The sequence below is a fragment of the Aedes aegypti genome, chromosome 1 (genome assembly GCF_002204515.2).
Source record: "Aedes aegypti strain LVP_AGWG chromosome 1, AaegL5.0 Primary Assembly, whole genome shotgun sequence".
Taxonomy (NCBI): Eukaryota; Metazoa; Arthropoda; class Insecta; order Diptera; family Culicidae; genus Aedes; species Aedes aegypti.
The window spans coordinates 30,500,874-30,524,224 of record NC_035107.1 but is presented as its reverse complement, the minus strand read 5'-3'; the positions used below and the strand labels follow the sequence as shown (position 1 = coordinate 30,524,224).

The 23,351-nt window shown below is 37.9% G+C and overlaps 1 protein-coding gene across 4 annotated transcripts in view; it reads right to left on the bottom strand.

Moving 5' to 3' along the window:
- Positions 1 to 22,934, bottom strand: part of LOC5573415 — a 627,799-nt gene extending 604,865 nt beyond the window's left edge. For 3 of the 4 annotated variants that reach the window (XM_021839303.1, XM_021839304.1, XM_021839306.1), the window contains exons 1-2: positions 22,308 to 22,933; positions 12,476 to 13,620 (exon numbers count right to left, since the gene is read on the bottom strand). The gene's annotated coding sequence lies outside the window, so the exon portion shown is untranslated. Of the gene's footprint in view, positions 1 to 12,475; positions 13,621 to 22,307 lie in introns of all 4 variants that reach the window. The other variant, XM_021839307.1, reaches the window with a different exon arrangement.
- Positions 22,935 to 23,351: the final 417 nt, after the last annotated feature.

The following is a 23,351-nucleotide window of genomic DNA, read 5'->3' as shown; positions in this document are numbered from 1 at the left end:
AAAAAATGGTTCGACCCAATCAGACGAGCGACGGTGACATTTCCCGCGCCAGTTTGTCAGTGTGCCCGATGCTCGGTAGCCTAGTTTGGAAGCAGATGACGAGCGGGATGCCCGAATAAAAAAATACTGTGCTGAAATGGTCTTGAAACGATTGGAAATGATTAACTTTTGAGCGATTACTCAAATAGCGGCAATGATAACCATATGTGATATGGTAGTTCACGGTAACAAATATGAATTGCATAACTACATTGATACTTTTGGTTGAATGTTTCTGAAAACGATATTACCATTAGTCTTATGGTAATCAATCGTTATAACCATAATAAAGTTGGTAGTAACTGTAAGAACCGTATATTAAATAGAAATTTAATGAATATATTGTAAATTGCAACACTTCTATCGTCATCGTTTTTATATTGATGAAGTTAGTAATAGACCGTATTACCATAATGGTAATGGTAAGTACCATGAAGGTTGTAATATCTTACGTCTACAACAGTTTTTTAACAATTTGAATTACATTTTCTCAGTTTCTGCCTACTTTTTCGTCGGCTACCAACACTAAAAAAACCAGTGCACACCCAAAAAGGAAGAAGCTGGCAAACATCCAGCAAAAAGTGTCACACAACGCAACCGATCGATCCGATCCGGGTCTCTCTGCGCGCGTCCAATATGCTTTGACCGAGCCGGAGGAATTTGGCGAACAGCAATTCCTTTTCCGGAGTAGCCAGCCGGACAAAAGACGCGCAAAAACGAAAGCGGGAGAACGCGATGTGGTGACCCAGAATGCACCACCGCGATGAATGTCATCGAAAGAAGCCAAAGCCGAATCTAACTACTCGAGCGTTGAAGCGAGGAAAGCTGTTCCACTTTCAACATTGTAGGCTTCGATCCGACAAGTTTCGATTGGCTTCGCCAAAAGGACAATCAACTTCCACCGTTCCACCTTTTTTCTGTTTGTGTTTTAAATTATGAAAACAGACAAACATTGATTGCAGAGAGGCAGCAAAAAAAACGACATTCGACCAAATAAAAGAAGTCGAAAGGCGGTTCCAGCCAATCATCCTTCTTCTTCGAAATCGCGCGAGCTCGCAACTTTTCGTTGTTTATCAACGCGAAATAGCAACCAACCATGAGTGCGATCGAGGGCGCCAACAAGCTGTCAATCTTGGTTTGGGCTGGACTGAAACGTGTTAATAATTTCAATTGGTTCGACGACAATGATTCGGGCAATGAACGCGATTGAACGGATATTTCTTCTGGAATGGGGGCGAAACCATTGATGGATGATACGAGGAATGGTTGTGGTAGTTTCGGGAGGATCAGTCAGTTATAGAAGGGTTTATTCATCGTCGAAGGACGTTTCGAAGGAAAGTGATTGATTGCCTTTTCTTTGTTGTAGCAATGGAAACGAGGGAGATTGATTTTCTTACGAATCATTGTAGGTATTGTGATGATTTGTGGCACAGTTTTAAGAAGTTATTACCCAATTCAGAGCTTCAGACTAAGAATGTTCCAATCTTCTGAATGATTGGCTTACGAGCTTCTGACTGAGAAGCTTTTAAGCTTCTGAGCTTTTACAAAGAAACTTCCAAGCTTCTGCTGAGAAGCATTCAAGCTTATATTGAGAAGATTCCGAGCTTTTGACTGAGTTATCTGACTAAGAAGCTCACAAGCTTCTGACTGACGATACACTTACGAACTTCTGCTTGAGAAACTTACGAGCTTCTAATTGAGATGCTTCTTAGCTGCTAAATGAAAAACTTTCGAGCTCCTGTCTGACAACCTTCCGAGCGACTATTGAGAAACTCTTGAGCTTTTGACTGAGCAGCTTCTGAGCTTACAACTGATAAACTAAAAAAAAGCTTCTGAGCATCTCTTTTTGAAGCTTCTGAGTATCAAAAAGAGAATCCTCTAATGCTGCTTACTAAGAAGCTTTTAAAGCTCCTCACTGACAAGATTCCAATGCTTCTTACTGAGAAGCTTTTAAAGCTTCTTACTAAGAAGCTTATAAAGCTTCTTATTGAGAAGCTTCCAAAGTTTCTTACTGAGAAGTTTCTAAAGCTTCTAGAGCTTTTTCCTGAGAAGCTTCTAAGGCTTCTAACTGAGAAGCTTCTAAAGCTTCTCACTGAGAAGCTTCTAAACTAAGCTGTTAAGCTTCTTCTGAGCTTTTGACTGAAAATCTTCTGAGGCTTGTTACTGAGAAGCTTTTATGCTTTTGCTGAGAAACTTCTGAGCTTTTACAATGAAACATATTTCTGAGATGCGTCCAAGCTCTGACTGAGACACTTACGAGCTTCTGACTGAGATGCTTCTGTGTTTCTAATTGAAAAACTTTCGAGATTCTATCGGAGAAGCTTCCGAGGAACTACTGGTAAACTCTTCAGCTTCTGAGCTCCTGACTGAGAATCTTCTGAGTTTCTTACTAAGAAGCTTCTGAGCAAAAAGCTTAAAGATTTTAAGCTTAATTCTAAGCTTCTAAGTTTTCTCTGAAAAGCTTCATACAGACAAGCTTTTAAGCTTCTTACTGGGAAGCTTCCGAGCTTCTGATTGAGAAACTGACAAGCTCCTGAGCTTCTGACTGAGATGCTTCTAAAGCTTCTTACTGAGAAGCTTTTAAACTTCTGCTGAGATGTGTTTAAGCTTATGTTGGGAAAATTATGCTTCTGTGTTTCTAACTGAAAAACTTTCGAGCTTCTGTCGGAGAAGCTTCCAAGCGACTACTGTAAAACTCTTCAGCTTCTGACTGAGCCTGCAACTGATAAGCTTCTGAGTTTCTGACTGAGAATCTCCTGAGTTTCTTACTGAGGAGCTTCAGAGCATATGAGTGAGAAGCTTTTTCCAAGAAAATTTCAAGTTTCCTCTGAAAAGCTTCCAAGCTTCATACTGAGAAGCTATCGAGCTTCTGGCTGAGAAACTTACGAGCTACTGATTGAGAAGCTTCTGAGCTTCTGACTGAGAAGCTTCTAAAACTTCTCACTAAGAAGCTTCTGACTGAGTTTTTAAGCTTATGTTGAGAAACTTCTGAGCTCTTACAAAGAAACCTCCAAGCTTCTGTTGAAAAGCTTCCGAGCTTCATACTGAGAAGCTTCCAATCTTCTTACTGAGAAGATACCGAGCTCCTGACTGAGAAGCTCTTGAACTTTTACAAAGAAACTTTCTGTTGAGAAGCTTTCAAGCTTCATACTGAGAATCTAGCAAGCTTCTTATTAAGCAACTTCCGAGCTTCTGAAGTAGAAACGTACGAACTTCTGAATGAGATGCTTCTCAGCTTCTGACTGAGAAGCTTCTAAGCATCTAACTGAAAAACTTTCGCACTTCTGTCTGAGAAGATTCCAAGCGACTACTGAGAAACTCTTCAGTTTCTGACTGAGCAGCTTCTGTGGTTCAGAAAGCGAAGTTTCTGAGCTTCTGACTGACTGTAAGCTTCTGAGATTTTACAAAGCAACTTCCAAGTTTCTACTGGGAAGCGTCCAAGCTTCGGTGTTAGAAGTTTCCGAGCTTTTAACTAAGATGCTTTCGAGCTTCTGTTGAGAAACTTCCAAGTTTCTTCTGAGAAGCACCCGAGCTTCGCAGAGAAAGCCTTCAACTAATGATATCTCCAATTCTAGAGATTTCACCTGGGATTTTGCACGGATTTCTTTAAGAACTCCATCAAAATTTCTTTCTAAAGACAAATTTGCATGATCTTTTAAGGATAGCTTAATAAGTTCCATTTTTCCAAACATTGTTCCAGAAATTTTACCAAACTTTAATTAATTTATTCAAGGATTTTGCAGGGAAATTAGATAGAAATTCTTCAGATTGTTTTTACAGAGAACACTTGCAAAGATCTCTGAAGAAACTTCTGGGACCCTAAGAAGATTTTGGGAGACTCTCTAGATAAATTTATGGCATAATCATCTACATAAAATTCCACAGTTGTTTGTCTATCAACAACGCTTTGGAATGCTTCTTTGAGCATAACAATAGAACATTTGGAGCACTGCAATAGTTTATTTAATTGATAGAATATTACAACAGCTATGCAGAAGAATTTTCGATAACATTCTTCTCTCAAATTCTTCCTGGAACTTTTGAAATGTTCAGAAGAAACACTACAACAGCGTCAATGTCGTTCTTCTTCTTCCTGGCTTTACGTCCCCACTGGGACAGAGCCTGCTTCTCAGCTTAGGGTTCTTATGAGCACTTCCACAGTTATTAACTGAGAGCTTACTATGCCAATGACCATTTTTGCATGTGTATATCGTGTGGCAGGTACGAAGATACTCTATGCCCTGGGAAGTCGAGAAAATTTCCAACCCGAAAAGATCCTCGACCGGTGGGATTCGAACCCACGACCCTCAGCTTGGTCTTGCTGAATAGCTGCGCGTTTACCGCTACGGCTATCTGGGCCCCTCCAATGTCGTCAATGTCGTAATCATTTTAAATTAGAATCTTACAACAGCATTAAACATGATCAACATGATCAATGCAGTATGGTAGGAGCATTAATTTATGCGATTTCGTAGCCGTTGTTACAATTATCAACTATTTCCTGACATTACATCTCCAGTAATGTTTTGTGCAGAGCAATTTCACAGTTATTAACAAAGAAATTTCATTGCTTAAGTTGTCATTTTACATTCGAATACAAACATTTTGAATGTACTAGCTTACCCAACGTGGCAGACGTTCTAACGAAATTGGGAAGCGCAAAACTATGTATGACCTAATCACTTCCCGGTAAGTCAGTATATTTCGTTCTGGTAATAGGAAGATGTGTACCAGTTATGGCCATGGTAATTCCCTTTTTGGCCATACGTAAAAATTCAATAACTTTCACATTTTAAATCGTTTCGAATGCTTTAACATCAAGAGATATCCATTAACTTACTGTTAAAACACACAAAACCTTTCGAAATGTGAAAACATTAAAATTATCACGTGTCATAATTGGTCATAACACCACTTTGGCCATAATTGGTACATCAACTCTGTTCTCGACTTCCCTGTGCTTGAAGCTACGTCACACTGAAGCCGTCGTTCGATGAGGACTGCAAAATCGCTGAAATGTACACTATATTGCTACACTATCTAATTGCTGTTGTAGTATTCCGTCTTGAAGCATATAATACTTTTGTAGTGTTCCCGAGAAAAGCTATCAAAATGTTTCTTTTAATGTAAAACATTTCAGAGCGTCACTCACAGAATGACAACTCCGGGATTTTATGTTTAAGATTATGCAGTAGAACATACGGAAATTTTGGTGAAAAACATTCGTGGGATGTTTTGGAACTTTTGAAGTGTTTCAAAACTGAAGAAACACTACAACAGCATCGAATACAATATGCTCGATGGAGTATGGTTGGAGCATAAATCCAGGCGATTATGGTGCCAATCACATGTCGATGTCAGGAAATCTCAGAAAAAAATAAAACTTTTATCCTCCACCTTTTGACACAACATCGCCACTTATGTTCTGTGTTCTCAGAGTAATAAAGTAATATCTTTGCTGATGTTGCCATTTTTAATTCGAACATATACATACATTATGGATCTTAGAAAAGTCATACAAAATTCTTAGCTTTCAAATTCCATTGGAACGTGGCTAGCTAGTTATTGAAAAAGTTACAAAATACTGGTTAGTTGGATTTTCTGGAGAAATTCCTTAAAAAACATAGAAGATATCATATCATCAGCAGATATCAGAGTAATAATCGCAGGAATAAATGAACTTATGAAGAAACCAAAGACTACAGGATCCGTGGAGCAAATTCTAGGATGGACTTTATAAGCTACCCCTGAACCAATTTTTTGCAAAGTACTTTGAAAAATTCCTGTAAAAATCAGGAGAGATCATTTGTAGGATTCCTTTAAGGAATCTATACATAAATTCATGGAAGAGTTTCATATAGATTTCCTGAAATAAAGCTAGAAGGATTTTTTGAAGCGTTTTTTATGTGAGCCTTGTGGTAATGGCTGTTAAAAACAGCGCAGAGAATCTGATAAGATTTGATTTCTTCGAAATTCTTAGAATAAATCTGTGGGCTTCGTAGCCGCGCGGTTAGTGTCACCAGGCATTTAGCCGCATCGTGCTTAGGAGTGTGGGTTCGATTCCCGCTGCAGGCTGTGGAAAACTTTTCGTGAGGAATGTTTTCCGACTGTGCCACTGGGCGTTGCATGCTAGTCCGTTGTCTAGTGTGGTGCTTCCTTCAAAGGGCAAAATGCCCACTGGAAGCATTAACGTGTCAGTGTCTTAAAAAAAAATCTTTGGAAGTTCTAGGAAAATTCTTGGAAGATCACCTTGAGAAATCAGTGGAAGAAATACTAAACAACCCCAGTAGAAATTTCGGATGCAAATCCTAGTAGGATTTTCGGTATAATCCTGGGGAAATTACTGTAGGTATCAAAGTTGGACAGCTTAAGGCTGTCCTGCCGCAAATTCCCGAAGATATTTTTTTCGAATTCATAGAGAAATCGCTAGAGCAACTTATGGACAAATCACTGTAAGAATTGCTGACGGAATCACTAGAGAAATTTCTGTAGCAAATTCTTTAGGGGTAGTTTCATAGCAGACTAGCCAAATGTATGTTTTATCTGTTTCTCAAAAGCATCATTGATAAACTGAAAAATGGATTCAAAATTGTCTACATTGTCTTACTGTAGCGGTTTCTATGTTTCCAATTCGATTCGTTTAAGGTGAAGATAAATTGAAGCCAAAACTCAAATTTTCAAGAGCACAAATCTGGAGAACCGAACATGCGTTTGAGCTGAAAACTTAATCGTTTAGTCACCACCAGCAAGTGACCAATCGATTAAGTTTTCCGCTCAAACGGATGTTCGGTTCTCCAGATTTGTGCTCTTGAACATTTGAATTTTGGCTTAGATTCATCTTCACCTCAAGGTGAAACAGCTTGGAATCAACTTCTGAGATTGCACTAGAACTTCAAAGGCACAAATCTCAAGAAAGCATCCAACAACAGTAATTTTTTTTTTGGCTTTGTGAACTAGCAAAAAGCTTAAAATAGGAACTATTTTTCCAGTTTAGTGCCTTTGAAAACGTGAATAGGGGCACAAGTCGGCAATTGTGACGACTATCTTTGGATTCCGTGACATTGAGAATGAAATATCCCTCAGGATTTATAGTACTCTAAGCCTCCACTTACTAGGCTCTAAGTCATGTTTTAGAAATAGGCTCAAGCACGATAGATCACTCTCATTTGAGGTTATTTTTATTTCTGGGCCATTCAAGAAACTAAGAAGTTGTAACAAAGATCTAAAAATATTCTATATCTGTTTCTCAGAAGCACTAAATCCCGTTTCAGTATTAAATACCCCTTGGGGGTAATTTTACGCCTAGGTCTAATTCGTGCATTCCAGGCCCACTATTTCCGATTAGAAATGTAACTTTCGAAGGTGTTTTGTACCATCGAAAGGTTGATTTCAAATCGAAAAGTTCAAATGCTGATAGAATTAAAAAGAGAATTCATACGTATTATGATTTATATTTCTCATGATTTCATGACTTTGAGCGATTAAAAAACTATTTCTTCAAATAATTTATCGTTTAAAACTTCTCAACAAAATTTCACAGAACAAATATCTGAGATTGGGTTAAAGACTTGTGCTTTGAAATGAGGTAGCTTTGCTATGCCTAATGACCCCTCTGTTATGAGGAAATTACCCCTGGGGGTAATTTTACCCCCAGGGGGGAATCATTACTTTAAACTGTGTTCAAAACGAGGTCATTGAAAACATTTGAGATATATTTTTCCACGAGACCAAACAAAGAACCAAAGACGGCATTTCTGACTCGTTGATCAAACAAAAAGATATGTCTCCCGGCCAAAGCTAGACGCTTCCATGCGATCACTTCAATCCAAACCCATGGGATCATTTCAAACTCCCTTCGGAAGAAAAAAAAAATAACAAATCATCATGCGAAACCGATGCGTGCGCCATCCAACCCAGATCTTGGTCATTTTTTATCATTTCTACGACCCCGATTTCCCCACTCATTGTGGTGGTCATCATCATCACGATCAGCATCGCTGCCTAGACCGCAAGATAATTGCAACCTTAGGGATGGAAGAGAACCGCACGAAAAAAAAAAAACTCCGAAAGAAAGAATTACACACTCACACACACGGTCGGTCTCGGAGTCTCGGATAGTCAAGCCAGCCGATCGGTAGAAAGAGACCATCAAATAGTCCCAAACGAATCTTTAAGGTGACCCACTAATGCGGGAAAGACGAAACAAACTGCGAGAGCCGCGTGCGCGCGGCACTCATTGATTGAGTTTATAGTTCATACTAATTTCGGTAATTGGACGATTTTTTTTTTCTCTGGATGGTTCGTTCCCTTTGGAGAGCAAAGTCATCCGACTTGGGACGACGATTTCTTGAAAAATAATGGGTTGGTTTTTGCTTAGCCCTCGGATGAGCCCTCCAATTAGGGTGTCCCAGAAAAATCGATGTGTGAAAAGTCAAGGTGCTCAATCGTAGAATAAAAAAATATGCTTATTTATAGCATTTGTGTGAATCAGTGCACAAGTAATCAAATTCCTTACGCGATGCCTCTAGGTTTGTATCGACACTTGTAGTGAGGAACCATCCATAGTTTGCTTGGAAATTAAATAAACTTAACATGTGTTATCATAAGCATGAAACGAGCTCACCAATTGGTAATTCATCCTCGACTGAACACGATTGATCTTGATTGCATTGCTCGCTCTACAGAAGCATGCAACGGAATCAAAAGACCTTGTTTATTGTATTTGGTGTCAACATATTACAATTTGATCAATGATTTCATGCATCGATCTGGCGGAACCTAGCGGATTCTTTTAGAAAGTTCACATGTTCTACAAAAAAGTAGGCATATTTTTCATTCTTAGGTTGAGCACCTTGACTTTTCGAAACTGATTTTTTAAACTGGGACACCCTATCTCCCATTCTCAAGCGAAGGGAATCTAGGTTAGGGCGGCACGACCTCGGTACTAAATGCGACCGATAAAAAGGTGGAACAAAGTTTTTCGGATGCTGTGAATGACTTTCCGGCGTCTTCGTTCCGTCTTTTTTCCAGAGCGATAATAATGGAACGAAGAAAGATGTGGGGCGGCCGTTGAAGGCCAAAGGTTTCCTCGGGCCGGCCTGAGAAATGGGACCCACCGTTTGAACTTTGCTGGGACCCAAAGATGCTTGGAGCGCTTGGCGTTGTGCTAATTGCCACTTAGTTTGTTGCAACGATTGGCTGAGAAGAAGAAGAGGTTGATGGTGTAAACAAGAGGAAATTCGGTTGACATCAGATGGATGGCGACCAAGAGTTTGGAGAGGTGATAATTTCAATCATTGATGTCAGGTGCTAAATCGATGTCGACGTGACGTTTCGCGATTGCAAGCTAATTGATGATTAGTGTTTGGCCTAAGTGGCTGTCACTGGAGTTAAAAGCCGAGCTAATTGGCTCTTTGTATGAGCTTTTTTTGTTGCATTGAAAGGTCATTTAGTGGCATGGCCACCGAACGACTCATTCGTCGTTCGACAGAGCTTTAAACATGAACGAATGTCTATATTTGGGGTTCTTTACTGTTTTCAAATACCTAATTTGAGTCAAAGTGAGCGAGACATGTTTTATTTATTTGAAGTTATTAGCAAACTGTTACTTTTTTGTGTATTATTGTAATTTTTTTTTCTTGGCATGGACGTGGCCAGAGTTTTTTTTTTATTAAACTAGAATTCTTCTCTATAAGTTTTAAAATTTATGATAAAATTGCATTACAGTGATGCAGCTTCCTCGCGGAAGCATTACAACCTTTCAGAAAAAAATAACGTGCTTCGAAAGATAACATTTTTCTAGAAAGCTTTCTCAACATCCTAGTGTAGATCTACCAGCTCCCTGAAGGAAGCACATCCAACTTTCTGGAAGATGTTCTTCCAGCTTCCTGAAGGAAGGTCTTACAGCTCTCTGGAGAAAGCACTTACAGCTTTTTGGAGGAAGCTCTTCGAGCTTTTTGGAGGAAACTCTTCCAACTTACTGAAGGAAGCACTTACAGCTTCCTTGGGGAAGCTCTTGCAACTTTTTGGAGGAAGCTCTTCCAACTGTCTGGAGAATGTTCTTCCAGCTGCCTGGAGGAAGCTTTTACAGCTTCTTAGAGGAAGTTCATACAGCTTCCTGGAGGAAGCTCTTGCACCTTTCTGGGGGAAGTTCTTACAGCTTCCTGGAGGAAACTCTTGCAACTTTCTAGGGGATGTTTTTCCAGGTTCCAGCTCCAGCTTTTACAGCTTCCTGGAGAAAGCTCTTCCAGTTTTCTGAAGGAAACTCTTCCAACTTTCTGAAGAAAGCTTTTACATTCTCTTAGAGGAAGCTCTTACAGTTTCCTGAAGTAAGTTTTTTTCAGCTTCCTGGAGGAGGCTCTTACAGCTTCCTGTAGGAAACTCTTCCAACTTTCTGGGGGATGTTTTTCCAGGTTCCAGCCCCGACTCTAACAGCTTCCTGGCGAAAGCTCTTACAGCTCTTCCAGCTTCCTGGAGGAAGCTTTGACAACTTTCTGGAGTATGTTCTTCCAGCTTCCTGAAGGAAGCACTTACAGCTTCTTAGAGGAAGTTCATACAGCTTCCTGGAGGAAGCTCTTGCAGCTTTCTGGATGAACCTCTTACAGTTTCCTGGAGGAAACTCTTCCAGCTTACTGAAGGAAGCACTTACATCCTCTTAGAGGAAGCTCTTCCAACATTCTGGAGCTTTCACAAGGAAACTAATCCGGCTACCTGGAGAGAGCGCTTCCAGCTTCTTGAAGGAAACCAGCTTTTTGGAGAAAGCTATTCCAACTTTCTGAAAGATGTTCTTCGAGCATCCTGAGGAAGTTTTTGCAGCTTCATGGAAAAATATGTTGAAGCTTTTACAAATTCTGAAAGAGCTTTCAGAGTTTCCTAAAGGAAATTTTTCCAGCCTTTTAGGGAAAGCTTTGACAGTATCCTGGAGGATGCTCTTTCAGCTTCCACTGATCCTATTTTCTTGAAGGAAGCTTCCTCAGCTTCTTTCTGAAGGGTGCTCTTTTAGGTTCTTGGAGGCAGCTCGAACAAGGGCGGCTCAAGTGGTACGATTTCCAGAAGATTATTTCCTAACGTTTATGAAGAAAGTTTTCAGTGTGATGCGACGAGGTTAACTTTCTGAAAGCCTACTGAGCTTCTGAAAAAGAAGTTTCGTCGATTTTCCAAAGCAACGTTCTTGTTTTTTTTCAGCTTAGGATTCTTTGAATCCACGGAAGATGTTTTCCGCGAAAATTTGGAAATCGAATTTGGTAAACAATTGAATCCAGCATGCTGCAGATATAGCTCGATAACTGTTTGTTGAAACTCGATAAAAACACGGTCTCGGATACATTCAATGATTTAGATTGTAGATTTTCGGTCGATATTAAAAAGCAATTCCGCATTATCAGCTGAAGGATGCTAGGCACCTATCATACAAAGGTTTGTGAAAATTTTCGAACACACCGAACCACATTTTCCTAACTTTTTAATTTTCTTCTTTGTAGAAATTAAATTGAATTTTGACGAAAATTGGTTCAGATTATGGAATACAAAATTCTTTAGCTTTCGAAAAGGGTTCCTAAACTTTTTTGAAAAAAAATCACTTATTCTTGAATAGAATTCTCTCAACCGCCTTTAAAATAAATCTCAAATTCTTGAAGATTTCTCTATCGTCTTTGGGAGAGGTACGTATGTTTTTTGTAGAAAAAATCCTCTATTAGTCGAAGAAATTTTCCTCTGCATTATGAAGAAAATTCTCTACACTTTCTGAAGAAACGCTCAACTTCTTGATGAAACATTCTTGAAATGTTTGATGAAAATTATTTCAACTTTCTCAACATTTCATATCTCGAAGGAGTTTTTCCCCAGCTTGAAAAGAGTTTATCCAAGATTGCTGCTGTAAATTTTCTTTTCAGCAAAGCTTCCTCTACTAGAAAGTTTACTCAATTTTCTGAAGACAATGTCCAAAACATTCCAGTTTAACTTCCTTTCCGAAGTTTGCTGGTTCCACTTAAAATTTGCCTAACGTCGCTAAGAAAAATTTCCCAAAGGAAGTATACCCAACTTTCTGAAGGAAGGTTTCCCATCTTCCCGAAGGAAGTCTGCCCATCTTCCCGGAGGAAGTATACCCAACTTCCTAACGGAAGTGTATCCTCCTACTCAATGATTTCCTCAATCTCCTGAAGAATGCTCCCTAAACTCTCTTAAGGAAGTTGTATAACAACATTAAGAAAGTTTCCTCACATACATTCTTAAATATCCTGAAGAAAAATTCAACTCATAACGTAAACTAACATCTTTTCCAACAGGGTACCCTAGGAGCGATTATCCGCCCAATGCATCCTTCACAAATTTACAAACTACTTAAACTATATGAATCCGTTATTTTTCGCCACGCCAAACTAAATCAAATCATAATTTTCGCCGCGGGAACTTCCCGCAGAGCGAAACAAACACCTACCTTGAATCGTTATCGTTCCTGAACCAGCAATCGGCAACGCACCACACAAAAATCGATTCGAGCCGGACAGTCCACAAACAGAAATTCCAATCGACGTTCGCCTCTCCCCTTCGTTGCTGGGCCTTTGGCGTGTGTAGAGAAGACCCACTCACAGCTGTAGTAGACCCATCAACCCAATCCCAATTGCGTTCGGAATCGAGTTGAGAACAATTAAATTGTTATTTCCTGACTGGCTCTTTCTTCCAACCGGCTCCCAGTCACCCTCGCGCCTCGCTGTCTTTTCCCCGCTTTTCCTGCTAGCTTCAACGAAACTATTCTAGCAGCCAGTGGGGCTCTTCTTGGGCCACCGTCCTGAGCTGGGGAAGATCGAACTTTTGAACGAACGCGTTTCGCTTTTTTTCTGTATATCTTCAGAGGCTTTCTCAGCTCTGGTCTTCGCTACAACAGCCCAAAGCAAGAAGCACACCTTTCCCAATGTTGTTGAGGCTGAGCTGCGCTGACTGACTGGCTGAGCTTCCTTCGCTGGTAGTAGTGTCTACTTGTATGCCGCAACCAAAACGAAGATCACCGTCGTTGTCGTCGTCGTTTTCTTCTTTGTTTTTATGTTTTGATCACACACAACACTCGGCAAAATCTAGCAACGTATTCTTCTCCGCAGAGCGAGCACTAAACGCGGACAGTTTTGCACAGAGCACTTCCACCTAACTTCCTTCCTTCTTGCCGTTCACCTTGAACGATGGAAAAACGGGCGCAAATTTCGCACACGAAACACGGAAATTTTCCTTGGAACCAAAAATAGCCACTACTCGCGCCCGCGCCAACCAAAAACTATAAGTGTGGAAACTGGCGGTTTTACGGAAAATGAAAATTTCACTGGCCGTGCTGCTACTGCTGCTACTGTTGATGAAGACGGTGAAACACAAGAAGCAGTGGCCTTTTACTGGGATTCTTCCTTCTGATGGCCACTGTCGTTCACGCGGGGCGGCCAACACAAACACTCACACTTTCAACACGGTTTTGCGCCCCGTTGTCTCTCGCGTCTCGATGGAAGATTTTCTTCGTCGTCGTCTCGGTGATCACATCATCCGTATCTGTACTTCTATTTTGGATTTTTCCGTAATTTTACACACTTTCCCATCGTCGAGCTGCAAAGAAAGAACAAAAGAAGTGTTATGAGTTAGGATGCTGTTTTTTTTTATCGGGGTGTTCGCACGTTCGAGCAGATGTGTCAACAAATTTGGGCTACGGTAAGGCACAATCCGATCGAAGGAAAACAAATTTTCCGAATTGACGCATAGTGGGATAATATATGGGTGAACTAAGTGGTCAACACTCCGTTTCGTGATTAAATCGTTTGCTTTAATCGTGTTCCGAAATCAAATTATAACGAATTCTGAATACCTGTCAGTTTCAAAAAATGTCCAGAATTTCCTCTGACGCTGCTTTAGAAGCATATGATTGAAGTTCTACAGCTATTTCTGCACTTATTTTTTATACAACATCTTCCAACATTGAGTACTGGTAACCAACGACATCTTTTCATGAATATATCTATGAATCTTTGAACAACTTCAGTAATTCCAAAAGAAGATCGCATAGAGCTGTGCTACAGAACTTCTAAAAAAGACAAGCTTTCTCGGCAAGTTTCTTCAGCAGTTCTGACAAAATTTGTTTCAAGAAATTGCTGGAGCTCATGGAATTGTAATGGAACTTCCCGTTTTCAAATATTAAGATGAATTCTTTAAAGATTTCTGTGAAGTATTTAAGGAAAAATTATCCCTTGAGCAGGGAAAGCTATATTAGAAAATCCTTTTTAAAATATAAGCGAGCTTCTACCAGTTATTCCTCAAAGTATCCTTTGAATTACTTACTTTCGTAAAACTAGGTTTGTGGCTTAAGCGGTGGTTAAAAAACTGCATATAAAATATTTTTCAAAAGCTTATCTGCAAAATCATCCTAAAGTTCACCAAGACATTGATCCAGAAAATCATTCAAAGTTTGAGAAAGCTTTCCAAATTCCTTTCAGAGTTCCTAAAAAAAATACTAAGTTTATTCAAGCAGTTCCAATGAAAGCTGCTAGAGAAATTCAGAGTTTTTTTGTAGCAATTCCGAAGGAATTCTTATGGGAACTCATCGGAATCTTCAAAAATATACAACATGGAAAATTTTCAAATTATCCACCAGGATGAAATCATGGATTTGAACGCGATCGATAAATCCTACTAACAGACGACCACACGTAAAAATTGAATCCATAACATCCAGGTTGAAGAATTTCTTAAGCATCTCCATTCACTTTTGCATGGGTTGGTTTTCTCGGACGAACTGTCTGAAACTCGGCAACATTATGCGCAGAGTCTGCTTCTCAGCTCTGTATTCTAGTGAACTATATCACACTCACAGAGGACACTTTGCGTGATTCTTGAAAGACGTTTTTCTTCTAAATATTTGCGAGATATTTTGCTGATTTCGGATTTCTAAACTGATTCTCAGTTTACGACGGAATTTCATATTTTTCGTGTAACAAACCTAGCAAATTTGTTAGCATCCTTACTGAAGGCTTGCCAAAAAATCTATGCAAACTACAAAATGCTTTGCCAATGATCTCAGGATTTGTATAGGATTTCAGAAAAAAAAATCAACGTGATTCTAAAGCAATACGCTGAAGTTTTCATAATAAATTTGTTATAATCGCTGAAAATCTTATTAGCAATCCATAGGGAAGAACTTACATGAATCTCTAGAAAATCTTATCAGAGATAGGAATCAGTAAGAGCTTGTTCAATATCCATAAGCAATTTAAAGGTTGTCTGGTTAGGATTGCTGAAGGAATCGACAAGCCATCAAACTGACGATTACTGTTGAAGTCTTATGGAACAACGTCGAGCAGAGAACTCATTCGTAACTACCGGTTTTAATAGAAACTTCCGACTTATTACAAAGCACATTTCAAACACATCACATCAGAGGCTGGTAGCGACTAAGTGTCATAAAAATAAGAACTTTACAGACTTCATGCCTCACAAAGGATACCGAACAGGCACCAAAAAGATATCAGATGAGAACCAAAAATAGATCAAACAGGAATCAAGAAAACAAAAAAAAAAATCGACTAACGCAATCAAGAGACAAGACTTTTTATACCAATTTATCAGAGAATCCGATGAGACCTTTCACTAAGAATATTTCAAAGGATTTTTTTTTTACTTGCGGCAAGTATTATACTGTAGTTTTCTTCAAGAGTTCATTTTACCTAGGATAAGCCTAGAATACAAAATAACTTCAGAATACAGGATTTCCTAGAAAAATTTTTATTTCCGATGTTTATCAAGAAAGTCCTAAGTCCTTCAGGGTCTCATTCAGTGATTTAGCTAGGTTTTCTAAGACTATCCTCAAAAACACTCCGGAGATTCCTTCTAGGATTATTTGAGTTTTCTTAGGAAATTCAGGTATTTTTTTCAGCGATGCGTCTAGTGAATTGTCTAGCAATTTTGAAGAAACCAGAAGAACCTACTGAAGAAGTTTCTGTGAGAATCTGGAAATTGGATAAAGGTTCATAATGCTGCCATTTCGAATATTTTTGACGGATTTTCTTCGTTTGCGGTTTTTCGAAGACCATTGGATGTTTTGAAAATGCCCACCGGTCCGCAATTATTCAGGCGAATCACTGGGTCAAATGGGATAAAAATAATGCCATCTTTCTTTATCGTCGGCTTTCGATCAACTTATTGGTATAAATCTGACTTCAACTCAACTTGTTTCTATACTTTTGACTGCGCATTAGTTGATGGGATCTTGGGAAATTTTTAGGTTCTTTATAAGGCTGAAACCGGTTCATTTAGGTCTTTTTAGTTCTCTTTCGATTACAACAGTGCGATACTAAAGCTTTTGGAAAGTTTTTCACTATAGCTCGAAAGGATATGTCTTTGGCTAGCGTTTCATACCAAAAAAACGCAACTGAAGAGGTTAATGTTGCCCAGTTACTGATAAAAGAGAAAGCAGAAAAATCTTTTAATGTAAGATACGTCTTTTAGAAAAATTACGCGAGAATTATGTTTTTCTTCTGATGAAACTTGTGTGGACATTCGTGATGAACTCCTGCAAGGATCTATGAAAGAGCTCCTAGATTCTTCAGAATGTCTTGGAGGAGTTCTTCATAAGTTGCTAAGATGATAATTGAAAAGAGAAAAATACTTCGCATCCCTGGATAATATCCTGAAGGTTTTTTTTTTATTTGAAGTAATACATTTCAAAATATAGGAAGAAGTCCTTAAAAAACATCGTGAAGGAACTATTGGAGAAATAACTAGAATAATTGCTGTGGTATTTGATGATGTGACACCTGAAACAAACAATTGTATAAATTGTGAAGATCTTACATGAGAAATTACTCGAGGAATGTTTGGAAGAACTGCAGGAATATTTCCGGGATGAAATACATACAGAAATTTTTGATGAAACCTCATGAAGAATGTCTGGTCGAATTTATTGGAAAATTCCTGAAAGAGAAATTTCCATAGGGATATTCCCATATTTTCCAAAGGGAAATTCCTAGCATTTCAAAAAGAAATTTCCAGAATTTTCACAAGCATATTCCCAGAATTTTCAAAGGAAAATTTCCAGAAAAGGATTTCCCATAATTTCCATAGGGAAATTCCCTGAATTTTCAAAAGGAAATCACAAGAGTTTCTAAAGGAGTTTCCAAGAATTCCAAGAGAGAAATTCACAAAATTTACAAATGGAAATTCACAATATTTCGAAAGGGAAATTCCCAAAATTTCCAAAGGGAAATTCCCAGAATTTTCAAAGGGAAGTTTCCAGAATTTTCACAAGGAAATTCCCAGAATTTTCAGAGAGAAATTCCCAAAATTTCCATAAGGATATTCCCATATTTTCCAAAGGGAAATTCCTAGCATTTCAAAAAGAAATTTCTAGAATTTCCACAAGCATATTCCCAGAATTTTCAAAGAAAAATTTCCAGAAAAGGATTTCCCATAATTTCCATAGGGAAATTCCTTGAATTTTCAAAAGGAAATCACAAGAATTTCTAAAGGAGTTTCCAAGAATTCCAAGAGAGAAATTCACAAAATTTACAAATGGAAATTCACAATATTTCGGAAGGGAATTTCCCAAAATTTCCAAAGAGAAATTCCCAGAATTTCCAAAGGGAAATTCCCAAATATTTCCATAGGGATATTCCCAGATTTTCCTAGGGGAAATTCCCAGCATCTCAAGAAGAAATTTTCAGAATTTCCACAGGCATATTCCCAGAATTTTCACAGGAAAATTCCCAGAAAAGGATTTCCCTCTTACCATACTAATGTGAAGAATTTCCAAAAATTTCCAAAGGGAAATTCCCAGCATTTCAAGAAGAAATTTCCAGAATTTCCACAGGCATATTCCCAGAATTTACAAAGAAAAATTCCCAGAACAGGATTTCCCAGAATTTCAATAGGGAAATTCCCAGAATTTTCAAAAGTAAATAACAAGAATTTCTACAGGAATTTCCAATTCCAAGAGAGGAATTCACAGAATTTACAAATGGAAATACACAATATTTCAAAAGTTAAATTCACAAAATTTCCAAAGGGAAATTCCCAGAATTTTCAAAGGGAAGTTCCCAGCGTTTCCAAAGGGATATTCCTAGAATTTCCAAAGGGAAATTCCCAAATATTTCCATAGGGATATTCCCAGATTTTCCTAAGGGAAATTCCCAGCATCTCAAGAAGAAATTTTCAGAATTTCCACAGGCATATTCCCAGAATTTTCACAGGAAAATTCCCAGAAAAGAATTTCCCATAATTTCCATAGGGAAATTCCCTGAATTTTCAAAATGAAATCAAAAGATTCTCCAAAGGAGTTTCCAAGAATTCCAAGAGAGAAATTCACAGAATTTACAAATGGTAATCCACAATATTTCGAAAGGGAAATTCACAAAATTTCCAAAGGGAATTTCCCAGAATTTTCAAAGGGAAGTTTCCAGAATTTTCACAGGGAAATTCCCAGCATTTCCAAAGGGAATTTCCCAGAATTTCCAAAGAAAAATTCCCAGAATTTCCAAAAAGAAATTCCCAGAATTTCCAAAAAGAAATTCCCAGAATTTCCAAAGAGAATTTCCCAGAATTTCCAAAGGGAAATTCACAGAATTTCCAAAGGGAAATTCACAGAATTTCCAAAGAGAAATTCCCAGAATTTCCAAAGAGAAATTCCCAGAATTTCCAAAGGGAAATTCCCAGAATTTCCAAAGGGAAATTCCCAGAATTTCCAAAGGGAAATTCCCAGAATTTCCAAAGGGAAATTCCCAGAATTTCCAAAGGGAAATTCCCAGATTTTCCAAAGGGAAATTTCCAGAATTTCCAAAGGGAAATTCCAAGAATTTCCAAAGGGAAATTCCCAGAATTTCCAAAGGGAAATTCCCAGAATTTCCAAAGGGAAATTCCCAGAATTTCCAAAGGGAAATTCCCAGAATTTCCAAAGGGAAATTCCCAGAATTTCCAAAGGGAAATTCCCAGAATTTCCAAAGGGAAATTCCCAGAATTTCCAAAGGGAAATTCCCAGAATTTCCAAAGGGAAATTCCCAGAATTTCCAAAAGGAAATTCCCAGAATTTCCAAAGGGAAATTCCCAGAATTTCCAAAGGGAAATTCCCAAAATGTTCAAAGGGATATTCCCAGAATTTCCAAAGGGAAATTCCTAAAGGGATATTCCCAGAATTTCCGAAGGGAAATTCATTGAATTTCCAAAGGGAAATCCCCAGAATTACAAGAAGAATTTTCAAAAGGAAATTACAATAATTTCTAAAGGAGTTTCCAAGAATTCCTAGAGATGAATTCACAGAATTCCAAATGGAAATTCACAAAATTTAAAAAGGGAAATTCCCAAAATTTTCAATTAGATATTTCTAGAATTTCAAGGGGAAATTCCCAAAATTTCCAAACGGAAATTCACAGAATTTCCAAAGAGAATTTCACAGAATTTCCAAAATAAAATTCATAGCATTTCCCAAAGAAAATTCACAGAATTTCTAAAAGAAATTTACACAATTTTTAAAGGGAAATTCACAGAATTTCCAGGGGTAATTTCACAGCATTTCCAAAGGGAAAATCACAGAAATTCTTAAAAGAAATTCCTACAATTTCTAAAAGAAATTACTAGAATTTCTAGTAGAAATTCACAGAATTTCCAAAAGAAAACTTACAGACTTTCCAAAGAGAAATTTCCCAGAATTTCCATGGAGAAATTTCATAGAGAAACTTCCAGAAATTCTATTGGAAAATTCCCAGAATTTCAATAGAGGAATTCCCAGAATTTCCAAAAAAAAATTAAAAATTTTAAGAATAAATTTCCAGAATTTCCATAGGCAAATTACCAAATGTCCATAGAAAAATTCCTAGAATACCAAAAAAGAAATTCCCGGCATTTCCAAAGAGAAATTCCAGGAATTTAAGAAAAAAAATTCCAAGAATTTCCAAGAAGAAATTTTCTGAATTTCCATGGAGAAATTTCCCGTATTTCCGAAAAGAAATTCTTAGAATTTCTAAAAGAAATTCCCAGAATTTCTAGAAGAAATTCCCAGAATTTCAAAAAGAAATTCCCAAAATTACCAAAGGGCAATTAGCAGAATTCCCAAAGTCCAAAGTGTGAATAAGTCCTCAATCAAAGACAAGGATACAATTGAGAATTTTTCAAGTTTATAAGAAAAAAAAATAAGTGCTTCTAAAGCAAAGTTCTTTTGTTTCAAAAAAATACTGAAAAATACTGTAAGATAGCCAACAATATTTAGAATCAATTGAGCAAAACTCCAGATGGCGTAATTTTCAAAAATGGCGTATTTTTTCAATAGTAAGTTTCATATTGCAGATATGGTGAAACTTCCCAAAACCAAATAAGTACTTCTTAAGTAATGTTCTTTTGTTTCAAAAAATATTGAAAAATACTGTGAGATAGCCAACAATATGTAGAATCAATTGAGCAAAACTCCAAAAGGCGTAATTTTTAAAAATGGCGTATTTTTTTTTAATAAAAAGTTTCATATTGCAGATATGGTGAAACTTTCCAAAATCAATTAAGTGCTTCTAAAGCAATGCTCTTTTGTTTCAAAAAAACTATTGAAAAATACTGTAAGATAGCCAACAATATTTAGAATCAATTCAGCAAAACTCCAGGAGGCGTAATATTCAAAAATGGCGTATTTTTTAAATAGTAAGTTTCATAATGCAGATATGGTGAAACTTTCCAAAACCGAATTAATGCTTCTTAAGTAATGTTCTTTTGTTTCAAAAAAATATAGAAAAATACTATAAGATAGCCAACAATATGTAGAATCAATTGAACAAAACTCCAGAAGGCGTAATTTTCAAAAAAGGCGTATTTTTTTTTTTAATAAGAAGTTTCATATTGCAGATATGGTGAAACTTTCTAAAATCAAATAAGTGCTTCTAAAGAAATGTTCTTTTGTTTCAAAAAAATTTTGAAAAATACTATAAGATAGCCAACAATATGTAGAATCAATTGAGCAAAACTCCAGAAGGCGTAATTTTCAAAAAATGGCGTATTTTTTTTTAAAAAGAAGTTTTATATTGCAGATATGGTGAATCTTTCAAAAATCAAATAAGTGCTTCTAAAGCAATGTTCTTTTGTTTTAAAAAAATACTGAAAAATACTGTGAGATAGCCAACAATATTTAGAATCAATTGAGCAAAACTCCAGAAGGCGTGATTTTCAAAAATGGCGTATTTTTAAATAGTAAGTTTACTAATGCAGTTATGGTGAAAATTTCCAAAACCAAATAAGTGCTTTTTAAGTAATGTTCTTTTGTTTCAAAAAAATATTGAAAAATACTATTAGATGGCTAACAACATGTAGAATTGATTGAGCAAAACTCCAGAAGGCGTAATTTTCAAAAATGGCGTATTTTTTCAATAGTAAGTTTCATAATACAAATATGGTGAAACTTTCCAAAACCAAATAAGTGCTTCTTTAGAAGATATTTCTAAAAGTAAGCTTGTGCAAATTATTAGAGGAACTCCATCCCTGTTCGAATGTGTAGAGCCATTATTGGAACAATCCGAGAAGAAATTTCTGGGAGAAGTCATTGAAATCTTGAAGGAAAGGCTTGAAAAAGGCTGGAAGAGTAACTGCAGAAATCGGCGAGGGAAGGTTTCCTGAAAAACACATCCGAAAACAAATATTTTTAAATCACAGGAATAACCCTTTCAAGGAATCTGAGGAGAAATCTGGGATTGTCCTTGGGAAAATTTTCAAGATAATCGCTGTGAAAAGTACTGTAGGTAGTAGAATTGGAGTGTTCAAGGATTTCTGGAGCAGTCTGGGGAATTCTTCTCAGCGTTCCTTGAAGGATCGCTGGAGCGATTTCTGGACGTTGTCCTGGCATATCAGGGACAGGAAAACCTAAAAGATTTATTGGAGGAGTCTCTAAAAGTATTCCTGAAGAAGTCTATGGCGAAATCATCCGGACAAATCCTAAAACACTGAGGAATCTGAGCAGAAAATTTTGAAATTGACGCGAGCCTTGTTTTTGTAGTTTCGGATTTTTAGAACTTAATATATCGTTAGTTCTCAGATCTCATCAAAATCTTAAATACTACTTTTTCGACAAGTCACATTTCAAATCATTTCCTGGACCCAATGTAAAGTTTAACTAACCGATTAGAAATGAACATCGTTAGAAATGAAGTTTGAAATACCCATTCAAACATTTTGACCACCCAGTATCCACAACTTCCGCACTGTGCGTCGCCTTCTTCGCTTCGTTGAACACATTCACGCACGCACACACACACTCACACCCTCGGTCGAACTCGGATACTTACTTCTTCAGGAGGCACATGCACCCGAAAACAAAAAAAAATAATGTCGTTTCGTTTGAATATAACCGTAAAAATAACGCAACTCCACCCACGTCGGTAATACACTTTAGCGATAATCCCGGCTCTTCTTCACACACGAAACCATAGATTATTCATAATCCAAAGAATCCACGACTTCTTCAGATCGGTATCCATCGGGACGGGACGACGCATTCATCTTCTATGTGCAACACTCACACCAACGCAATCCCGTCTCCTTTCTTTCGTTCGCACTTTTCGTCGGTCGTTTTTTTGGTCGCGAAGAACGCCTGCTGAACTAAACCGAATAATTTCACGCACTTTTTGGTTTCCCGATTCCTAACAAATCCCAACGCCACTTCACTGCAATTTCGTTGTTCTCGAATTCGAAATCGCGCACTCACGAATCACACCGAAAATTATGATTGTTTCGCACTTCGTTTCCAGCTAGGCAAAGTTTTACACAGTCTTCTTTTTGTCCGTTGTTTCTTTCGGGGGTCGTTGTCTGTCGTCGTCGATCGTGGGGAAGTTTGTTCTCGAACGCGCGGCGATTCCCGTACCAGTACAAGCTGCTGCCTGGTTGGTTGGTCGGAAACTGACTGACTGACAGCAAGTTGCACCACACGGCTGTTGTCGCGAAGCGAAAGCAGCGGAACGAACGAGTGGGAATTCACGCACACACAGGCGAAAGTTCAGATGCTTTTTCTGAATGCGGCCCTGGCTTCACTGGGAAACGTCAAAATCTGATTATTCGAGCAGTTGCCTGCTCGAGAGGCAAGTACAGGGTGACCATTTCTGATCAGGGTTGTTTTTCAAAACCGTCTAGAATATTTCTGGTTTGTTTGCGTTAATAACGAAGTTTTCTCTAAAATTGCAATGAAATAGGTAGGAGTTTACGCAACAATTTGCAGAATGATGGTTTTTACAATAGAAGTAATAAACCATAGAAGGAGAATGTCGCTGTCGGAACATCTTTTGCTGGCGGAGATAGGCGGGGCTATAAATGTCAACGCGAAAATGTATTCAGTT